The 20,027-nt window shown below is 42.4% G+C and overlaps 1 protein-coding gene across 6 annotated transcripts in view; it reads right to left on the bottom strand.

Moving 5' to 3' along the window:
• Nucleotides 1-6,672, bottom strand: part of LOC121658049 (core histone macro-H2A.1) — a 43,497-nt gene extending 36,825 nt beyond the window's left edge. For 3 of the 6 annotated variants that reach the window (XM_042014444.1, XM_042014447.1, XM_042014448.1), the window contains exon 1: nucleotides 6,541-6,670. The gene's annotated coding sequence lies outside the window, so the exon portion shown is untranslated. Of the gene's footprint in view, nucleotides 1-6,524 lie in introns of all 6 variants that reach the window. The other 3 variants (XM_042014449.1, XM_042014446.1, XM_042014445.1) reach the window with 3 other exon arrangements.
• Between the last annotated feature and the right edge of the window lie 13,355 nt (nucleotides 6,673-20,027).

Here is a 20,027-nt window from a genome sequence, read left to right as displayed (position 1 = left end):
TTCCCTTGCTGCACAAGTCCTACCTAATACACATGCAAATTCACTGATGTGTTTATACACTCCACTATGAAACCCCCTTTAAGCCTGCTTTCCCAAGACACCATTCTGCTGCTTCCTCTATTTTTTGCTTGTTTATTCTGAATTCTCTCCTTGCCCTTACGAACCTAACTGTATTTCCCACATGCCTGAATCACACAATGGAGTGAGCTCAGAGTTAGTCAAAACAGGTTAATCAACCCCACTTTTAGGTTTTGCAATTTCTGTTCTGTGCTGACACATCCTTACAGTCCTTCAAACCTCAGTGAGTCACTAAGACTCAGGCTACATAACTGCCAAACAAAGTCAGGAAAGAAACACGAGTATCAAAGGTTTCTTTTCCTTTCCACTTCCACATTCCATTCATCAGAATTTCTCTACACCTGCACAACACATTAAGTAAATTAAATGCTATGGGTTTACTGTTTGTTAAAGCAAAACAAAATAATCCCATCTTTGTAGCTCAGATGAAAGTCACACTACATTTAGGAAACTCGTGTCCAAAACCAGATAGGAATCTTTGGGAGGGGGAAGCCATCAAAAGGGCTCCTTCTCCTTTCATCCGCTGTGGACTCGGCTCTGTAACAACCATTATTCTGTGAAGAAGAGGACAAAAGCCAATTTTCTTGCCTTGAGAAATGGCCTAACTGCAGCTCACAAATGAATTTAAAAACATCCATTTAATTGCATTTTCTCATCTAGTTAGCTCTGTCTTTGTTAGCAGGAAGGCTGGGTGGGGCTTTGACTTGGCTATAGACCTTCTGCCAGAAATTATTTTCATGTTTCATAATCCATTTTCATCAACAGTACTAGGGACATTTAATCTCCAATGTTAAGAAGTTCATTGAATCAAACACCACAGAAAGGGGCATAAGAAGTACCTGTGCTGCTCTGCAATATGTTTGGTTTGTAACTGAGAGGTCAATGACGAAAACCATAATTTTTCCAGAGAAAGCCTGCAAGCCTTAAGCAGTAAACTTCTATTAATCATTTAGTGAGTTTATGGGATAGTCAGAATAGCTGGAAGAGAATATGGAAATCCTTACTTCCTAATGTTTTTTTTCCTTTAGCCGAGTGTCATCTTAGCTATCAGCTACTGTAACATTTGCATCAAAGCATTAGTAAAGTAGGTAGTAATAGAGAATAACACCAACCCATATATAAAATGGAGTATTTTTTTTCTTACATAAGCTTAGTTTATCACCTCTGCGAATTCTACAGGTAATTTCTCTCTTTATTTTATGCACTTGGTCATACAACTCACAATAATATTTAGGATACCCTGGATCTATCTTGACAATTAACCTGATCCCCTTATATTAACATTAAAGACCTTTCTAGCTGTGAGTTTATTTGTGAGGAGAAACTTTGCCAGAATCTGAAAGGTGCTGGTGAGCAGGGCTGCATCATGAAAAAATCAAGAACTTCTGAAACTCTTAGTATTAAAGATGAAATGTGATACAGATTAGTTTCCAACCTTCCCATCTCAAGGATCCCATTCCTACATGTAGTGAATCACTGGATGTTCAGATTGTTTAGATGTTGGGGGTGGAGGGAGGAAAACTTCAATTAGGTTTCAAGTACCACTTTTACTGTTACCAACCATGTAATTTGGAAGGTGAAGGTGAGAGCCCGGCATGAAAACCTTTTTCAGAGCTTAACTGTGTATTCCGGAACCTGTTTGTCCTGCCTTTGAGCTGCAGCATGGCCGAACCAACTCTCAAATGTCTCTTCCCTACTTCTAGTTCTCCACCAAAAAAGAGAAGGGAAAGAGATTTCACTTGCAAAAGCCACAAGAAAATGTACTGAGGTGAAATGTAAAGTGCATGGCAACAGATCAAAAACCAAAGAAAGCCATGTGCCTTACATATTCCAAAATGGTTTATCTTTGTAACACCAGAAACTCTGGAATGCTGCCAACACTAATGAACCAGAGCTGTTTGCTGAGTCACTGGGAGCCCACAGATCAGAGAAGCAACCAAAGGGAACCTTATCACATGCACCATAGTTCAGACAAGATTTGAGCAGTATAATAAAAGTAAGTAAATATATTTTTAAGTAAATCACAGTAAATGACAGTCAGTGGACCGGTACTTTTCCTTTCTTTCTTTTTTCCTGTACTTGCAATGGAATTATTGAGAACTTTACCAAATACATTGTGAAGTCTCCACAGATTTGACAATAAAATGATTTTGTTTCAGTGTGAGAGTTCACAAAATTATCACTGTAATAATAAGGGGATATCACTGAGGAGTCAAATATCTAAGTTCACCTTTGACTTCAAATGAAATTTAACACTATGTTCTTCAGTGGCTCTGTTGTGCTTGGACACAGATTGCCCTAGATACAGAATTTATCACTTGATTCACAGCCTTTTGAAACCCCTTAAAGACTGTGGCAAGATTCACACTGCCTTCTAAGATCTCCAAATGCATAAACAAGATTTGATGGTGTATTAATTGGGTCACAGCAAAGATTCAAGCTACAAGGCTCCTCTGCTGTCACGTCTTTGCGAGCCAGAAACACATTTCCTAAGAAACGACCTTAAGGTGTAGTGATGAAATCAGCGTAATTAAGATTTCTCTCTTTGAAATTGGCTGGAGTAATTCTGGTTGGCCATATTTTTCTATGTGAAGACAGATATTCTGCTAAACCACACTTTCAAATACCATCTTCCTCAAATGCACATAGGCATCTGTGAAATGAAAGGTTTAACATCACATAATTCTTAAAGTACAGCCTGAACATCCTGGTAAAGCGATACCCAAATACCAGTACTTCATTAGTTCAGTCGATTTGATCAAACAGCAGTAATAAACCCAGTCTGTTATTAATAGTTTTCAGGTACTGGTTCTTAATGACTAAACAAATTACTATGAATGTTACTGCTGTCAGACAGAGACTGTTCTGATCGTGGGCTTACACTGGTGTATTAACTGCACTCAAAGAAATGATTCAATTTAGATCTACATCATCATATCAGTAAGTGTAGTGGAATTCAGGATACCATTACTACAATAGGAAAAATACAAAGATGTAGTAATTATTTTTCTTTTCTTTCAATACAAAGACTAAGCTGGAAAGTTCATTTTTGTATCACAAGAGATTAACTGCAATGCTATTTTCTTCCCATTGTTTCAAAAGATTAACAATGTAAGTGCTGCCATTCTCTCTTAAATCTATTTATGTCCTACAATAATAGCCACTCGCTGAACTCTTGCTGAAAAGGTGCATTTGAACTTGCTGTGACAATGAACTTGCTCTTTTCTTAGCTAATCAGAAGCTGGCATATTTATAAAATGGTATAGAATGGTCTCTAATAATACCTGCCTGGCACAACAGTGTCTCTGCCTAGGACTGTGGTTTCTAGGTACAACAGTACTAAAAAGAGCTAATCACTCAGTTATCATTTGATCTGATGTGATTTCAAACTTTAGCTCAAATTCTTTATCAAAGCAGTAACTCTTTGAAACAGACAGAGGAGTAAAACTAGTTGTAAAACAGCTGTTCCAAAACTCCATTAACTTCTCATCTGAAAAGGTAGCACCATACATTTATTTTCATTTGGAAAACCAAGAGAACACTCCTCATCTAGGAATGCACAGTAGGTGTACTTTCTGTTGAAGGTTAAGACAATTACAATTCCTACATAAAGGATGGGAAAAAGAGGAATAACGTTTTCACAAAATCTGTGTGCTAAACAAAATACTGTTGCACAATGGTATTCAACTGGCAGAAGTCCTTCCCTCCCACAGTGGGTCTGAAACACCAAAACAAATGCCCCTTAATGTGCAAACCTCCACTAAGAACAGTGCTGGGAGTGTGACAAGAGTTTCTGCTGGGCATCCTGCCACCAATAGTCAGGAAAACGTAAATACAATTGTCTTCACTGACCACTGCTGGCAGAACTGGCCTGAAATAACCATTTACACATTATGGGGTTTTGTATCCTAGATAGAAAGCATAAAAATTTATACAGGGCTTTAAGTCACTGGACCATTTGTGAATTTAATGTTCAGAAAAACTGTTTTAAATAAAATGTTGAAAACAACTTTGTCCCTTGACATATTTGTAAGAAAATGAAAAGATAATAAAGAATTCACATGGATGCTTCCAAGGCAAAATCCAAATGCAGAACAAAATTTAAAATAGACATTATGCTGCTGAGGGAAGGGATTGCAAGAACTTGACCCATCAAGGAGGTAATGAATGGTGTGATTCTTACATCACTCCTGGAACAAGGACCATGAGCTGAATCCTGCCTATCCTGTCTTTAGAATGGGTCTGGGTAAGGAACTACAGCTTCTTTATGTGTTCATAGCATCTTTTCCTACTGAGCAAGCTAGCCAGCCCTGCAGTCTTTCCACAAGCACTGCATTTTTCTTTCCCAATTTTACCTCGAGATGACAAAACCTAATGCTCACAGCACTGCCCACAGGGCCAACATCTCCTCTCCCAATGGAGGATCTGTCTGGAGACTCTGTTCTCCTCTTGTAGCAACAGTTCCAGATCCCCGCTCCTTTATCCCTTCTTTATAACCTTGCTGGGGTAGGACTACCTTTTCTGTGGAACTGACAGCAGGCCTTGATCCTAGTTGACAGAGTTGCACAAAAATATTTCTGCATTCCTCTGAGAGCAAAGGTTCATGACTATTCTTCCAGAGTGTGATTGTATCACCTATCTTATCAAGAGAATATCTTTTATCAAAGCTCATTGCTATGTATTGGCAGAACCAGGTAACTCCTAAGAACAAATTTAAACACAGCAGTTTCTTTTAAGATTAAACTTGCAGTGGTGGACTTCTCTTACGGCTCATGCTGATCTACAAAATAAGCAGTGCTTCAGCACTTTACCGACATTACTGTCATTAACCCAAATACTAGTCTTGCCACTAGTTTTTAGATCAGTTATGGCTTAATCTACATTGTCAACATTTGGCTTTACTGGCAATCAGAAGGATACACACACAGTACACACAGCAAAGCACAGTTACTCTTCAGAAACCCAGAAGGCCTAGATTTCAGTGTGAAAGGTTACGAAACATGATGATGCAAAATAACCTGCAACCATTACTAAGTAAACAATGTAATTCCTTTATTTCACAACACTTAAAAAAAAGCGCCCCAAACCCCCAAACACACTGGGTAGTTTTCTAGGGACTACATGATACAAAATCTTTCATACCCAACTGCATTAAAACATAATTTTCAATGCAACTGTAATTGTCTTGTTCCCACGTAAGTCTTTCAACTCTGGGCTGTCCCTAAGAACCCAGGTACTGTTTTCATTAATTGCACTCTTGCTCCTTCGCTCATTTATTTCTTCTACTCTTTAGAATAGGGGAGGCAGTGGATCTGCAAAGTTCCCTACAGACCTGTTGCTAAGTGACAGCCACACACACTCCTGGGGAAAAAATGGTTGTTCACTTGCATGGTCAAGAGATAAATAACAAGTCTCATCCAAGTATATTTCAACAAATCTCCTTCCATCTCTACAAATGAAGCAACCTCAGCTTTACACCACCCTGCTTGCATAGGAGCTAGTTCCAACTGCTGGCTTCAGACACAATATCATGGGCCTTCTACAACTTACTTTTAAAGATTACAGAAGAAACAAAAGGATTACAGGGAGATGCAAGTCACAGAAATAGTCTGTTGCCCTCACTGTCTCTTACACACACAAACACGTCAGCCTCGAGTCTCAATCCCAGCGCTCCTGTGCTGGAGCCGGTGCGGAGCCTCAGAAACCTGCATTCACCTGCGCCCTGCAGTACTCGCAGTCCCCTTGGAGGAACACCCACACCCAGACAGTCCGTATGGGCTGCTCGAATCCTGCAGGCAGACATATTGCAGCCTCTACAAGAAGTGACAGTCCTAAAAGAATAAGGAGCCCCGTTTCCAGACAAACATTTATCTTTGCCACTCTCGGAAACCTTTGCTTACGGTTTAAAATACGTCATTGGCTTTTTTGAATTAAGTCATTCACACGAGGCAGGTAACTTTTATGCCACGGGTTCTTCATCCCGAAGTGAAACACACGCAAAGCACGTCCTGCTGTTTTTTGCCTTGTGCTTTTCGCAGTCTCCCTCGGTTATGCTCCCCTGCCTGGCGACCCGCGGTGGGAACGACGAGGACGGAGCCCGTCCGTGCGTGGAACAACAGGGACGTGGGGGACCGCGGCTCCACACACCCGGCCGCCCCTGCACCCCCGCCGGGCTCCTTCCAGCCCCACACCGTCATTCCGTAGCGGATTCCATAGAAATACAGCCCCGCTGCCACCATTTCGCGGGGCGCGGGTGGATCTCCCGGCTTCACCCGAAGCACAGCAAGCAGCAGCTGAACTGAGCCCTGGCTTCCCTCAGGGGAGGGGACCGGCACCCCTCCTTCCCACGGCGCGCCTGGCCGGCTCGGCCCCCCCCATCGCCGCCGGGTGTCACCGCGCCGCGACAGAGCCCCCCGCACCCCCTCCTTCCCGCACAGCGGGCGGACCTTGACGGTGACTTACGGCGTGGGCAAGATGTCTCCGGTCGGCCGGCGGCGGCCCCGCTCCCGTCCCTGCTCCCGCTCCCGCTGCTCCGCTCCGCCTGCGGGGCCACCGGGATCGGCTGGACGGGCTGGCGGAGCTCCCACAATGCCACGCGCGCCCGCGCGTCACATCCACCGCCCGCCCCTCACGGCGGGGCCGCCTCACGGTGCCGCACGGTCCGTCATGGTGCCGCACGCTGTCCTCGCGGTCTCCCCACGATCCACTCACGGATTCCCTCACGATCCCTCTCGGCTGGGCCACCGGTGCCGCGATCACGGAGGTTCCCAGGGGCCCTCCTTCCTCTGCTCCCGCCCGCACAGGCCCCAGGCGGCAGCTGGGCCGGCCGGGCTATTGAAAAGCCCTGTCCTTGCGTTGGGCTGGGCTTTGGCACCGCGGCCTCCGCAGCTGCTCCCGACCGAGCCATTGTGTACAAACGTGTTCACTCCCAAATTTTCAGGACGGGGAAGTCAGACCGGAGGGTTCGCGCTGTATTCCTCACAAGAATGAAGTTCATGGAGGGAAGAGAATGAGCAGCTGGATTGTTCCGTGAGGCACACGCACTTTCTTCCTCGTGCTATACAAAAATGGCTCAGTGCCATTTTACCAAGGCCCCAGATGGAGCGTTTGGACGCGTTTGTGCATGGGCCACACGGATGTCCTTGAGCTCACCTTGCCGACTTGGGAGCCCTGGGTCGCCGCTGCCCCCTGCCCACACGCCCTGTGACAGACTGAGGGTTCAGTCCCTTTTCCACCTCTCCTCTCCTGCCTCCTCCAGTTGCCTCGCCCACAGGCTGCCAGTGGAAAAGAGGAGCTGCCACAGCGGTTCTTGGCTGTAGGACAGACAAGTCACAACAGACAAGTCACAACAGACTGCCACTCTGTTTACAATGGTGGGACTAGAAGCAGCTGGAGTTTTGAGTGTCCTGGAAGATTCCTGCCTTGTTAATGCTCCCAGACTTTTGTGCCAATGCCATTTGAATGGAGCATCTTCTTTCTTCAGTACCCAAAGCGGAATGCTAGCCCATAGCCTCTCCCCCAGTGTCCCTTGCTGTTCTTTCATGGGTAGAACTGTACTAAGTGACAAGTGGCATAATACTATTACTACTGGATAGCAAGGAGATTTTTCCTGCTTTTCTCTTCAACCACTCTGAGCTCCAGCTCTCCTTATCAGCATATCAATCACAGTGCCTTTGTGATACAAAATAGAAAGCGGGAAGGAAGAAGGGGGTTTAAAAGAAAAAGAAAAAACAGGGGAGTGTGGACAGCCTATGTAAAATGTGTGGCTGGTCTGAGAAATATCCCTTCAAAGAGTGATTCAGGCATTATAATTGTGGTGCTCTCATCCATCCAAATGGCCAGACCTGGTCTGGTTTTTAACACAGCTAAACTCAGTGTCTCCTGAGACATCTCTCATTATGTCTCAGTGCACCACACAGTCCAATGCAACCTAGTCCTCACTGCACTCCGTGAGTGCTAACTGTACCCTGCATGCCATGCAGCGGGGCAGTTTTGCTTAACAAAGGCTCCCTGCTGGGCAAGTACCTTATAGTCCCTGATTGCCCTTAACCCAAAGATATGGATACAGTCCTTACTAGGCCATCTGCCATGGCTCTTCTTACACAGCTGAGGACAAACTCTTTCCCTGTGTTCCTCTCCACACACATCATCTCCTTCCCTCCTTCCCCTCCTCCTCCTCTTCTTCCTCCACGTTGCCCCGTTCCCTTTTTCTTTGCTGGTTGTGCTGCCCACGCAGTAACCTTTTCTGTATGCTGTGCAGAGCACCCAACAGAACTGGTCCTCTGGTGCTTGGCTCTTCACACTCTATTTTCCCGTCACCCACACAAGTTTTACTTAAATAAAAAAAACCCCAACAAAACAAAAACCAAATCACAAAACCAACCCTCCACCAAATATCTTGTTGATATGACCTGCAAAAGCCCATGTGAAATTAAAGAACCCACGACATTGTGTAATGGGATTGATGGAAGGCTGCAAGGGTTGTAACTAGATGACCTTTAAGGTCCCTTACAACCCGAAGGTCGCTTTCTATGCTCTTCTACTATCATTGTTCGTTTTGTCTGGTTTGAAGGGGAGTCTATGGATTTTGTGCTTTTGAAGAAAGCCTTCAAAACAGAATTGGTGAGAATTTCTGGAGTGGGAGCTACCTGAGTTTGCAGAGGTCCTGAACAATTTGTCCATGAAATGGGATGCTAGCATGAAGACTGCTGTTGATAATTTGTAATGTTAGCATTGCCTGGCTCACCTCCCACCAAAACACAGACTTATCATATTGAGCATCTGCTGGGTCTACAAAAATTGCCCATTTTGAAAGCACACAATGTGTCATGACTGTCTAGAAGTTGCAACAAAAGCCTGTGAAACACTACATGAACAACCTCACTAAAACAAACCTTGGCTTAAGTTTTGTTTTCTTTGCCGGTTGTAGTGTATTTATTTTTATATAGAATGAGAAAAAACACCTTTCCAGAGTTCCGCTGTCTTTATTGCTAATCTAAACAGTTAATATTCTTACATTTTTTTACTCTTACTTTATTTTGACACTCTGATTCTATAATCAATTCTAGCAACCTCAAGGGACTATTTGCAGAAGAAATTCTGAGTGATTGAGAATACAAACACTTAACTTGTTTATGCAGCAGAGGTGGTGGAGAAGGAAATATCACCTGGGAGGGGACAGAGCAGTGTGGGAAGGGCTGTGGCTGGGGGTAATCCTCTTAAATTTAGATGAGTGTTTTCACTTTAGGATAGCTATCCTAATTCTAAATGTGTCACCTCTTTTGTCACTGGTATTTGATGATGTTGTGTGTTTATTGGCTACTGAGAATGCATGTCCTAGGTTACTGGAGGTTGCTGAAATATTCCTTCAGGATGTTGTGTGCCTAGCCAGCAGATCCCTGCTGTTCTCCTTTCACCTTCCCATCGTCAAAAAAAAGTACAGATTCCTCAGACATGACCTACTTCTCTGAAGGGGTTATCTGAACCTCGTTCAGCTCCTCAGCCTTCTCTCTCTTTGCGGACTGTATGACTAATCCATGCTTCTTAACTTCAGGTTACAATCACACAGATAAATATACCTGTACTGTGTGTCATGCTAGTGATATTCTTGCCTTCACCATCAGATGGACACAGTGACCTTGTACCAAATCCACTCAGTGCTTATCATGCTCCTAATGCAACCCACAGACCTACTGCCTGTCCCAGGGGAGTATTAGCTGTGATTTCCAGAGGGCTGACCCTGGCCTTGCAGCAGATTGCTTTAATCCACCAGTGTCGTTACCATCCAGAGGAATGATGTACTACAGGACTTGAATGTGTGTGGGCCAGGCCTTTGCTTTCACTTCGCTCTGTTTTCCAGCCACTCTAAAGATACTCAGCTTCCCGGTTATTCAAAATTAGCCCATCAAGATCAGTAAGTTCTGCAACTAAGATTGTCCACAGACTGGTGCTGGAAGCATGGTGTGTTTGATACCTGTTTGGTTCAGGGTCAGAGCCATTGATCTTAATGATCCCTTTTTATCTCCATTATCTAGACCACCAGAGAATTGCAGTTTAGTTTCAGCACAGTTCAAAACCTGACAGCTGACTGTTGAACTGAGCTGCTGTTTTATACTCACCCTTTGTTTATCTGCCACAGGTGAGCAGGATTAATTCCGTTTTCAGTCAGTCTTTGCTTTGACATCCAAGTCATGACAGCTGGGATATCCTTCCGCTTCAGAACATTTTCTCCTGCCTTGACAACGTCAAAGCACTGGTGACTCTGTATTAATTGCCAGGAGTGTTGTTCCATAACAGAAGTGCTGACTGGTGCGCTGATATGTTATGGTGAGATTAATACTTCCAGGGCACAAAAAGTGGATGTCTGGGATTTCTTTCCCAGGCTAGCAGACAGAGATAAGTTAGTACCAATAATTTATTTTGTTCCAAATCTTTCTAGGCAGGCCACCTCTTACTGTTTTCCCCAACATGATATTTGTGCAACTTTTTCAAACATGTATGCCATTTGCCATTGCTTTCTTCTAGAAAAATGTCAGTTATGGAAATTTTTTATCAATGTTTATACCCCCTATCAGACAATGTTTAATTGCTTTGAAAATATTTTAAATAAAATGTCACTTTTTAAAAAAAAGAAGGCAAACTTCTTAAAATTTTAAACTGGAAAATGAGAGCCACTATGATAACTGCACCTTTTTTAACCAGGTTGTGAAGTCATTCATACAGTTAACTAAAGCTGGGACAAAAGGAAAAGCCAAAGTTTGTAAGATCATTATTAATCTGTAGATTAGGATTAATATTAACCTGCAGTATAATGCATTTCAAAACCTGCTTCTTCTAATATAATCTAAGTGCTTTTTGATTTATAAAACCAGTAGCCCAACCACAGTATGACACAGTGGCATCAGGAAACATGAATGCCTCTTTCCCAGCAATATGGAAGAAGTGTGCTTTCAAACAAGCCTGATGCACCCTGGAGCACCCAGGAAACAAGGACACTTGTCTGTCTCTCCTATGGTCACAGCTGCTCCCAACATAACCTGACTCCCACACAGCTGCTCCTAACATAACTCTGGTTGTCTTTTAAGCGAATCAGTTCATTCCTTTCTGGTATTCAAAACAGCCCTTGCATTGCTGCATTTTTAATGTCAAGTGGCAGGGGAAAGTTCTGCATTATTGTGCAAAGAAAATATTAAATCTGAGATCTATGATTTGTATTATTAAGTCAAAGAATTCAAAATTACTTCACATGATGATCATAGTTCCTGGTAGCTGGTGTAAAGCTTGGCAGATAGTAATGTAGTAATAACTCACATTTCTTATATTTAGTTATTAGGTCCCATTGCTCCACTACATTAATTTTCCATGTAAGCAATAGCTGTAGTTGCCAGAGGGGTTTTATATAATTGCACATGGTAGGAGACGTAGTTGATAATTGCAGAAATGCAGAGGGAGATGTTCAGGAGATGATCTTCTATTAAGATGTGGCCATTGCTATGGAATACTTTCCTAGCTGCTGTTCTGCATGGGATTGCTATGATGCATCATTTCATGTAAGAGGTTATTTTTAAAGCAGACCCATTTCTTTGCCTGCAAAAGCAAAATCAGATCACCTCTCTGAGGAATATTAATTAAGAAGGCTCCTGTGCTGGACAGCAGAAATTTTATAGAATATGGTTCATGAAGGAGGCAAGAGAATTAGAGTCCACCATAATACCAGGCAGCAATGAAATCAGGCACTTTCACATCCATCTCACGAGACAAACCCTACTGCTTAAGTTAAACAAAACTTCTCTTGCAGATACGAAGATCATTGGCTGTCACAGCAAACGAAGGCTTACCAGAGGGTGATGTACTCAGTTTAACCTGAGCTTCATAAATTCATTATATCAGACACAGCCCATCATTCCTTCAGTTTATTTTGAAGTATGTTCTCTGTATGGAGGTACAGAATGAGGAAGTGATGGTGCCAGATATTTGTGAAGGACACAGAAGTATGTTCATGTCAAAAGTGCCAAGTGATGTGGTCAGCCTGGCTTTTGCTGAAGGATCCAAAGAGCACTGGGAATGCAGTAGCTGCTCGATTGCTTTGTAAGAACAGTTTCCATCTCTATCCCACTTTAGGAATCATAGAATCACGGAATCACATAGTGGCTTGGGTTGGAAGGAACCTTAAAATTCATCTCATTCCACCCCTCTGCCATGGGCAGGGACACCTTCCACTAGACCAGGTTGCTCAAAATCGTGTCCAGCCTGAATGAGCACTATCATGGATGGGGCAATCCCAGCTTCTCTGGGCAACCTCTGCCATGGCCTCACCACCCTAACAGGGAAAAAATTTCTTCCTAACATCCAATCTAAGTCTCCCTTCTTTTAGTTTAAAGCCATTCTCCCTTGTCCTATCACTAGGGATAGGACATCTGCCCGTGTAGTAAGCTTCTATCGATTTGTTTATAAGCTCCCTTTAAGTACCAAGAGTCCACAATGTGATCTCCCTGGAGCCTTCTCTCCTTCAGGTTAAACACCCCCGTTGCTCCTCCTGTCTCTGTAACAGAGATGCTCCAGCACTCTGAGCATCCTCATGGACTCCTTTGGACAGGTTGAGAAAACAGCCAGGAATTGTAAATTCAGTAATGCTGGCTCAAAAAAGCCATATAGCAGGACAATGGAAAAATTTAATTCAATAATAGACATGACTGACAGGTTCTGGTGAATGCTTTGCACATCTTAAAAATCTACATATTGGGAAGTGTCTGTGCCGTGACTGGAGCACAAGAAGTTTTTCCCATGACATGGACAGAAAAACTTCAAAATAAAGAAGAAACAAAGCAACATCTCCCTCTATGGGAATCACCTGTACTGCAGCCCCAGGCTCTGGGCAGCTGAAATCTCCTCAGTGCTGCTTTACCTGTCCAGCCAAGCCTCCGCTGCTCCTGCTAATTCCAGACAGGCTGGGTGGGCTGATGAGGAGCAGATCCTGAGGGTATGATCCATAACTAATAATATCTAACTAAAGTCTTGGTTTCTTGATAGCTACTCAGAACCTGTGCTTTTAAAGAGTTTACACATGTTAATGAGAAACCCTATGATTATTGCTGGGTTTTGCTTTGCTTTGCTTTGCTTTTTTTAGCTTAGGCTTTGCACTGTGATTGTCCTCACATGTGCTACTTTTGAAGGGGTAAGCAGCTTGAAGCTAATAGGGTATTACTGGCTGACCAGGTCCATCCTTCCGTCATGTTCAGATTCTGCCACTAGGCGTAATAAGAATAAGCAGGTGCCTGTAACATACATATTCTTTTGTGTGTGTGTGTTTATGTAAAGCCCTACAGTTCATGTCAGGATATGTTATTCTTTTCTACTTGCTTCTTGCTAATCCATCTGATTACATTTTGTCCATAAAAAATGGCACTTGGAAAGCACTGGGGTGAATACTGGTGAGAAATGGGCCAGGGTATTTGTTTGGAAGTTCTTAGAGGGTCATTCTGAAGCTTGTGGATTAACCAGGCAAGCAGAATTAGTCTCAAGTGTCGGTTGACCTGCCCCACAAATTGAGCTATGGAAAGTAAAGCATTCTCTGGGTGATAGTTGTGGTGAATACTTTCCAAACAATTCATGCAATATAAATACAGTCACATAAACTGTTTATGGGATAATAAATGAATATGAAATATGAATATGAAACAAAATTAATATCTTTTTATGCACTGTTTTGAAAAGAAAATAGTCAGTGTTTGATGACTTCCTGATTGTACTGATTATTGTCAATAACCCTCATACCTTGGAAATAGGCCTCTTAAATTAATTTTTGATTTCCCTGTATGCCATGCACTGAATTCTCAGAGATTTCTGCCTCATTAGTATCATAACATTTTTCTAAAGTCTGGCTAGTTTTAAGAAAATAGAAGATATGTAGTTTTATGCTAAATTACCCTTATCACACATGGAAAAATTTACTAATGCCCAACGTTTTTCCTGAATGCAACTCATATTTTTAAACTGCTCTACAGATTGTTTTTCCACTGAAGTTGCTTTTTAGGTACTAAAATAGAAAAGGAAAACAAAATCGTAATTTTTTTTCAATGTATGGTTTTGTATAAACACAGGCATATAGGAGTCCCAATGGAATTAAATGTGAACTCTGCACAAATCCCTTATTGTCACGTGTGTGCATCATGTTCTCTGTGTGTATGTATGTACAGTTAGTGTTCTACAGTTACTTGAAATGCATCTCTGGAAATGGGAAACAAAGCAACATCTGGTCATTCAAACCTCTATTTCAAGCCTTCTTCATGAAATACATTCCCTTTTTTTTTAACTGAGAGGACATTTGTTACTTCTCCTTAGACCTATTTGCGTTTCAGAGTGTTTCAGGGTTGTTGTTGCCAACATGTTCAAATGTGATTAGTGATTTTGCAAATCAGACTCTTTTAGGCATGTTTCTATTAAACAGCGCTATAGAGATCATTAATCACTTTAGAAAGTCTTGCCTGTTATTTTTCTTAATGGGGTGTATCATAGATCTTTCTTAAGCCCCTTAGCACTGGAAGGGGAGCATCCTTAAGCCCCTTTACCATCTCTATGTGCAGACGATGCCATTAAGGAGCTCAGCCAGCAGGTGGAGTTTAAATTGCATTTAAACAGCAGTTTTAGACTGATTAAGGTTTATCTGAAACTGTGCTACTGGGAATTCCTCTTATGGACACTTCTGGAAGAGCGTTGGGTCAGTAAAGTTTTGTCACCCATCAGACTGTTTATATGTAGACCACATTGCTGCTGCAAAGGTGCCATGGTCAATTTATGAACTTGTTTGCATCGACTTTGGAGTAATGTGGAGGAGTGCTAAATAATTGTCATATGTGTAAATTAAAAAACAAGTAATCTGTCATTTTTGTGTATACCTGAACAGACATGAAGGGAGAAGGAACACTCAGATGAACTGAATTCCCAATTTAAACTGTTTTATTTTTTACCTTAATGGCAAAAAATAGGATTAGGATAAGATCAGTATAGGATTTGATGTCAGTGCTTCACTAGAAGCTGCATTAAGCACTGAAAGAGATTAAAGGGTCAAGAAGTATCTGACAAAAATTATAACACTGCACTGGTAGCAATGGGAGGTAGATGAGAGCAAGGTTTATTGCATCTGTCACTGAGCTTTATTATGAACCTAATGCTGAACAACAGCCAAAGCAGGAGAGACTGGAGCTGGCCAACCCTTCTGAGCAGGATATGGCTATGGCTGGCATCTGCCTGGGAATGAAGCCAGGCTCCAAGGCTTATACCTCAATCTTAGAGATGAACTGTGCGGTCTGCCATCACTTTTATCTTGCACTGTGAGTTCTGGTTTGAGGTTAAAGACAGGAGCTCCTTAGCAAATGCTGCTATGATAAGCTACTGTGTTCTGGAGGCAGCTTTTGCTGTTATCCAGAAATCAGTATAAGAGGTGTGTAAGACTGTGAAGAAAAACAATGATGGGATTTGCTTTGGTTAATAGAGTTGTAGGCGGTACTGGCATCCAGGGAAGAACTTATGTTAGAATTTTCAGGGAAAAAAATTGCCGCACTGTGCTGTGGTGGTTTAAAGGTGAAATTTTGCATCCTTTTGGCCAGGAATGGTTTGCAGAACCTCATGTAAATGAAGTCTATAAAATCTAGAGTCCTACTGGACACAAATCAGTCAGGAACACGCAAAGAGGAAAGGGAAAGCAAACCAGATGGGCAGACCAAGGACTGCCAGGTTACCTTGACTTCCTCTGAGCTATGCAGGAGAAGAAAGGGAATTGGCAGCCATTGAAAGCACATGATGACACAACTCGATTGCTGCAGAGACAATGTCAATTACAGGCAAAACACTGAAGCAAATTATACAGACTGAAATTTCAGTTCTAGAGGCTACAGAAAAACTACTGCTTTCATCTAAACCAGGTCTGTCCTGAACTAGTGACACTAAACTTGTGACAAAGGACTCAAAGGGGAGGTGCAAAGCACCACAGACGTCATGTTCAAAGCAGATGACACAGGCTAGAAAAAGACTTCTAGAAAGTGTCCAGACGTTTGGAAGTATTGAAATGTTTTTCAGATCCTTGCATCTGAAAACGTGCTTGTATTCTCAAATCAGTCAGCAGAACACCTTAGGAGAGAGAAGGGAGTAACAGGAACTCTAAAATGAGCATCTCAGCACCCATAAGGGATGCAGCATTATGGAGCAGATGGACAAACTGCACTAGACCAAAGTAACATTAAACAAAGCCAGAGTGAGAATTTACTACCAAATACCCTCAGTTCAGTGAATACATTTCACCTGGCAAAAAGAAGAATTTTCTCCATTCTAAGTGCCAAAAAAAGGAAAGTTGGCAACTGATGCTGGAGAAGGAGAGCGGCTGTGGCCACGGAGGCTGTCATAAATAACACCGGGAAGCGTTCCAGGGGGCAGGTCATCCCTGCCTGGGTGGGCTCAGACAGCCAGCCCTGGCTTATTCCTGCTGTCTCGCCAACTGCAAAAATTAACAGCATTTTGCTTGCCACCTTAGAAAACCTCAGCAATCCAAAGGCCTGGATGATGTGATTCCTGCCATAGCAGAAGGCTGACTGCTGATCTAAGGATCTGTTCCAGTGCTGGGTCTCATGTTTCAGTTTCACATCATCACCCTCTCATGGCTCACCAGGAGGCAATGCTGAATCAGCAGCTCACTCCACAAAGACTTTTTAAAGAAAGCTACAAAAAGCAAAGAAAATAAATGGCATTCCACTCTTGAAATGATACACTATAAACAGGCTTTCCAGCCTCCTGGTGCAATGCTTCATGCCTGATGTCAGCATACTTGTGTACTTCGGTGCTTACAGTCCCAACATCATTATACCTGCCAGGATGGAAGGGAGTTACAGACATAAGGGAAGAAAACGTGCAAAGGATGAAGACTGAGCTACTGGCAAGCTATAAACCTCCCAAAAACTATAAATGGAAAATTCTGGCAAGATCAGGCTATTTCTTCTTTAATTAAATAAACTCTTCTCATATTTCTGTTGGACGCAATGATCTTAATGGTCTTTTCCAACCTAAACCATTCTATGATTCTATAGTATTCTTCTTTCTTCAGTTTCTAAACAAAATATAGCTGCCAGTGTATGGGGTAGGAGGTCAATGGGATGCACCTGAAATCAGATGGGATTCCACAAGTAATATGCTGCTTGTATTCCCACATGTTAACTGCAGTATTTCCAGCACAATGATTTTTATTTCAGACATCAAAAGAAATGAACAAGCATTAAAAAAACAAAACAAAAAAAAAGAGAAGAAGGGAAGGATTCAAAGTCAAGGATGGTGAATTGCTGTAGAAGATAAAAGAGGTGATGGTGAGGTAACACATGATTTTGCCTTTTGAGTTGCATCTGAACCTCAGTCTATCAGTTCTGCAATGAACTCCAGTTTTACTTGGATTTGTTCTGTATTCTGTGTGATCTTGTCCTTTACTGCCAACATACAGCTGCTGGGAGAAAAATTGCTGTTAGCGTATTGCAAAACTAACTCTATTGTAATGTCTTTCAGTGAGGGTCAAGCAAAGTTTGGTGATTTTACGTTTGCCAGGGTTGAGGAATGTTTGGACAGTCACCTCGAGACTGTCACAGAGACTGCTAGAGGAGACAAGTGTTGTTTTATATATGTGCCAAAAAATGGCAAATTGCAGTGAGGCTGGGGAGAGCAAGCCTTCACTTCATTAGTCAGTAAATTACGACAGATGGTTTTAAAATGACTTCATCAGCAGCGAGGCATTGTTTTCTGCAGAGATCCTTGCCATCACCTCAATCCAAAGACAAAGCAGACAGTGGGGGTTTTATTATTACCATGTCTTTGCCAGCTTCTAGCAGTCAGAGGGAATAAGGAGGGAGGAATCTAAGGTGGAGAAATGGCCGTGGAAGAGGATTATAGGAGATCATCACTTTGGTTTCTAGGAAACTCACCATTTTTTGTTAAAGGACCACTGTTTCTGTGCAGGAGTTCCTGCTCTTGTATCACGTAGGTTTAAGCATTCAGGAGACCTATAGTAGCTCATCACCAAGGTCTATTGCTTTTTTTAGGTTATTCGCCTCGGAGTGAAATGTTCCCTTCTTGCTGCAAAGAGTGGCATGGTTCCTGTGGCTGTGCCATGCCCCTGTGCAGCTCCCCTGCAGATGGCTTTGCTGGAGGTTGCTGTGATACACACGCAGCTCTGCTTTGCCACATTCCTTTCTTTAAATCTGGGAAACAGCTCCACAGCCACGAAACAGCTCCACAGTTGTTCAGAAGGCAAAGGGCACCCCCAGTTTTGCTCTCTGACTGGTGTAATTGCTGAATTAAAATGAGGAAGTTATGGTCAGTTTGCAGTGTATAAGAATTGCCATCAATTGTTTCAAGGAGGGGATTATAGCATGGGAAGCAAAGAGATAGAGCACTGCAGCTGGAACAAGCAGGTTTGAGCTGTTGAGGCTGCAAGAGGGTTCATCAGAAGCGAATTTGGTGATTTTATCAAATAAAGGCCTTTTTCAGATACACATCCTGAAGATGTGTATTTTCTCATTAGGTAGTATTTGCAGTGTATCACATGAGGTATTAATTATTTTGCCTTATAATGCTATTTGTGAGTGCTCTGGATTCTGTAAAACATGCTGAAGGAGCACATTCTCCCTGGCTCCTGGACTCCATTATCCCAACAGTATTAGCTGGCTAAATCTATTTCTCCAGAAGGCATACAGAAGTCATGGAACTATATCGAAACATTTAAATATCCAGCCCCAGTATCTGTATTTTGGTTATCAGAGAAGCTTTCAGCTATAAAAGAAAAATTAATGTAATTAAACAAAAATTCAGTGCTAAGATAATAGAGAAACTTGCAGGGAATGTAGCAGAATGTGAAGACAAGCTCTGTGCAGGGCAGTGATGTAGTGTGATTGTGTCTAGGACTCAGCCTGTACTTTCAAGAAGAAATAAATCCTGAATGTAGCTACAGTACTTCCAGGGAAATGGAAATGAAGGGATGCTGGAACAGTTTCCACAGGGTCTGGCAATAAATAGTAAGAGGGTTAGACAAATTATGAATATGTCCAATATTTTACTGCAAGTTTACGGGTGCAGGAGGGGGAGAGTGGCATGACAGAAGGTCATGTCCCATGCATAGCCAGCATGCCAGGAGGTCCCTGGTTTGATCAAGAGCTTAAAATACTTGAGACCCACTCAGCTCTTTCTCTTTTTCAATCCAGAGGGCTTTCACTGCAGGAGGTTTCAAGTTTCATCTGTTTCATGGTTTGATGCCCATATATGAAATTATTAGGAATACGAGCTGATGCTGTCCACATCCAGCTGGTGAATAACAGAGCTGGGATTTTTATTTCTGGGAAGTATCAGCGTTTCCTCATGAGCCAACTCAATTCCAGCCTGTGCATCTAAAGTTTTCATCGAAGAGGTTAGGGTAGGAGACAGAAGAGCTGGTGCCAGAGACACTTGTTATGGTTTCAGGCAGCTGATAGCAGGCTAATGAATGTGCAGCAAAGATTTTCAGATAGGTGTCAGGAAAATACAAGGACAAACTGGTTTGTTAAAGAAGCAGAATTAGTCTAAGTCTGCTCTTCATACTTTAAGGAACGCTGGCTCTCAGAATCAGAGTCTTTCTCTGATGGCAGGAGGGAAACCAGACTGCATTTTCCTAATGAGAGAGTGAATCTGGGAAGACATGTTGCAGTTCCACCTTTCAGGAAGCAATGGTTTCAAGACACAGCCTTTTTAATCACTGTGGCTTGACAGCCTTGCTGCACATCGTTGTGTTTTTCCGGTTTGGACTCAGGAAGACTAAAGTAAACCAAAATAAGTCACACCAAATTTGTCCCTCCAAAGAGACAATTAAAAAACTTGAACCCAAAACATGCCAAGGTTTACATTAAATATTGGAAACAAGTGAGAAGCAAAACAGAACAACATGAAGG

The sequence above is a fragment of the Corvus kubaryi genome, unplaced genomic scaffold, assembly GCF_017639235.1.
Source record: "Corvus kubaryi isolate FWS band 111438036 unplaced genomic scaffold, C.kubaryi_AGA036_p1.0 split2-37374, whole genome shotgun sequence".
Taxonomy (NCBI): Eukaryota; Metazoa; Chordata; class Aves; order Passeriformes; family Corvidae; genus Corvus; species Corvus kubaryi.
The sequence above is the reverse complement of the archived record's forward strand: the minus strand, read 5'-3'. Positions and strand labels throughout refer to the sequence as shown.